The sequence below is a fragment of the Bombina bombina genome, unplaced genomic scaffold (assembly GCF_027579735.1).
Source record: "Bombina bombina isolate aBomBom1 unplaced genomic scaffold, aBomBom1.pri scaffold_2259, whole genome shotgun sequence".
Classification (NCBI taxonomy): domain Eukaryota; kingdom Metazoa; phylum Chordata; class Amphibia; order Anura; family Bombinatoridae; genus Bombina; species Bombina bombina.
In genome coordinates, this window is record NW_026511906.1 from 618 (window position 1) to 3995 (window position 3378).

Here is a 3378-nt window from a genome sequence, read left to right on the forward strand (position 1 = left end):
CTATCATTTCATGTTACATAGAGATTATATGTTACGGCTCAGTGTGCTATCATTTCATGTTACATAGAGATTATATGTTACGGCTCAGTGTGCTATCATTTCATGTTACATAGAGATTATACGTTATGGCTCAGTGTGCTATCATTTCATGTTACATAGAGATTATATGATACGGCTCAGTGTGCTATCATTTAGTGTTACATAGAGATTATACGTTACTGCTCCGTGTGCTATCATTTCATGTTACATAGAGATTATACGTTATGGCTCAGTGTGCTATCATTTCTTGATACATAGAGATTATACGTTACGGCTCAGTGTGCTATCATTTCATGTTACATAGAGATTATACGCTACGGCTCATAGTGTGGCCAAGAGTGCTCACTAGCAGCGACAGGGGGCCCAGTGAGCACACAAGTTAGTTAGAGAGCAAATCGGGATGCAGTAGTTTCAAGTAATCAATGCTGTCTCAGCTCAGACCCACTTCTGTGAATTTAGCTTTTACTTTATGGTAAAGATTTTTAAACAAAAATAATGAAACACAGGATTACTTGGCAGAGTGCTTTATTGCAACTCTAGTTAGAGAGGTGGCAGTGCTGCGGTAAAGGCAGGATGTGATTTAGGCCTAGATTTCGGTTATCTCCGGATTGCTTCAGCCAATCAAGGATCCTTATTTTGTAGCACTATGAATTTGGGAAGCTGAGTGGCTCAGGATTTTACAATGAATATATAGGTTATGGGGGTGCCCATGACTCTATACCAAAAAAACAGGCACCCAGATTGCCTAAACCTTTTATGTTAGTGACTAACAACAAATTGTAAGCTGAGCCTTTCTGCCGTTTGATTGATGCTAATGTATCTGGTGCATCCTTAGTATTAATGTCGGCACAGAACTAATGCATTCATTGAAAAGGTTACTGGACCATGGTGTTCCTCAGATTCCAAACTTAATCTGCAGAGCTGCAAGTATAGTGGCCAAAGTAAAACACCAGACACACAAACATTTAATAGAAATCTCTTATGTTGGAGGAAGTCTCCTCTACAAATGATTATATAAAGCCTCAACAGACTTTGGGAATTTATGTGATAGTATATACATGGCATCCATGTCAAGGCACCGACCTAAGACCCTGGCACAGAGGCATATTTGATAAAAGAAATTAACCTCATAGCTTCCACTCTGAGCTTCCCACTTAAAACCTACAGCCCCCCCCCAGCTATCCCATCCTGCAGTTCCCTTGGGCCGCCTCAGCAGAAGACCCTGGTTGTTCCATAGAGCTCCTGCCACAGATGTTTTCCTAGAATTAATGACTACTCAGTCACAAGAGATACAGCTGCTAATTCAGGCACTTGTCTCCAGCATTTAATCACAATAATCCTGGCCTATGGAGCTTAACTAGTCAGTGCTAACACAGAGATCTGAAAGAGATCAGGAGATCTACCCACACGATCATGTGTCTGAGTAAAGCACTGTAAGCAGCACTCTACCAGGACTGTGCCCGGGAGGGGTTCAGTGAGTCGCACTCTGGATAAATCCAGCTAGATGCACTCATTATGGTCCAGGGAGCAGAATGTGAGCAACTTCACTCGTGGTAGCAGAATCTTCAGAATCCGGTTATATTCAAGTACAGACTCCAGGAAGGTCCAAGAAAGTAGAAAAGTCTATAAAATGTGGTGTCCCCCTCTCCCTGCAGGGTTATTGGCATCGGTAATCAGTACGTCATTAAAAAAAACGGTCGTTTTCAAGAACTTCTATCATTCAATGTCAGGAGCTCCTGCTCCCCCAAATCCTTAATAATAAACAGCCCTCAATACTGAGGCAGAGGAAGGCAGGGCGAGGAGTGATGTACAATCTGCAGGAAGAGAAAGAGAACAATAACGTACACGCTATCATTTGTCACTTCCTTCTAACATTAATGCATCTCCCTAGCACTAACCCAGACATCCTCAAACTTGGCCCTCCAGAGGTTTTGGAACTACATTTCCCATGACGCTCAGCCAGCATATCAGCTGGCTGAACATCATGGGAAATGTAGTTCCAAAACCTCTGGAGGGCTAAGTTTGAGGATGTCTGCACTAACAAAAGTAATTTATTAGATTATCTAATGCTTCTATTGTTATCTATACAAGGAGACAGAAGCGTTCTTCAGTAGCTCTTCCTGCTGACACAGAGTACATTATCATCTGCGGATGCACAGACTGCTCTGTATTTACAGAAACAATTATTAAAATCATTTAAAAGGGACCTGAATCTTTCATGATTCTGATAGAGACAAATTTTAACTAACTTTCCAATTTACTTCTATTTTCATATTTTCTTCATTCTGTTCCTATCTTTTGTTGAAAAAATCTGGAGCAATATGAGTTTTTGCAAGGGCACTAGTGGGCAGCACTAGACACCTACCTATGTATCTGTAAAACAAAGAATACCATGCCTGAGTTTCATATCTCTATAATATACCTGTTACATTATCAGAGTGCCCTATGCGGGAACTCCATGTGAACTCACCATAGGGCGTGGTCATTGTGATTTCTGCACATCCTCCTTTCTTTGCACCAGGACCCTGCGCAGATAAGGCAGCGCAAAGAGCAGCAATAAAAAGGTTATATGGCCCACAAAATAGACCGATATGTACACCTAGGGAGAAACAATGCATAGCTTTAGTAAATGTGCATTATGCTTACCTGATAAATTAATTACTCAAATGGTGGTGAGAGTCCACGATCCATTACTCCTGGGAATTACCCTTCTTTACCACTAGGAGGCGGCAAAGGTTCCCAAACCCCAATAGCTCTATAAAACTCCTCCCACCTCATTGGAACCTTGGTCTAACGTGTAGCCAAGCAAAAGAGATAGGAAAAAGGAATAAGAGGAACAAATAAATAGGGTGGGGTCTTGTGGACTCTTACCACCATAAAAGAAATACATTTATCAGAAAAGCATACAATATAATTTATTCTTACTGAATACATTTTTTTTTCTTGGTAGTGAGAGTCCACAAATTTCTATTCTTACTAAAGGGAAATACATCACCTGGCCACCAAGAGGAGGCAAAGACAGAACATTCAAATATCCCTCCTACTTCCCCCTACCCATTTTTAATGAGCGGCTATGCACGTAAAATGAGTGCACCCAGCTGAGCACTGAGGCTACTTATATTGCTTATTAGAACGGTTGCTTGCCAATCACCTAAAAATGTGCCCTGATCAGGTGCCAGTTGTCACATTGGGTAAAACGTTATGCACGCTATGGCTGAGAAGAAGTGCAAGAAGCAGGAGGTACAGCTGAAAACCCTGCTTACTAACTCCCCTGCTGAACCTTGCAGGGAAGAGAGCTGGGGGGGTTGCGCTTTCAGCATGGAGAAGCCGACAAGGGAG

The 3378-nt window shown here is 41.8% G+C and overlaps 1 long non-coding RNA gene across 1 annotated transcript; it reads right to left on the reverse strand.

Moving 5' to 3' along the window:
• Positions 1-981: 981 nt before the first annotated feature.
• LOC128644004 (uncharacterized) lies at positions 982-2741 on the reverse strand. The gene is made up of 2 exons (XR_008399906.1): positions 2510-2741; positions 982-1853 (listed from the first exon to the last, which is right to left on the reverse strand). It is a non-coding gene; the product is annotated as an uncharacterized LOC128644004 (long non-coding RNA).
• Positions 2742-3378: the final 637 nt, after the last annotated feature.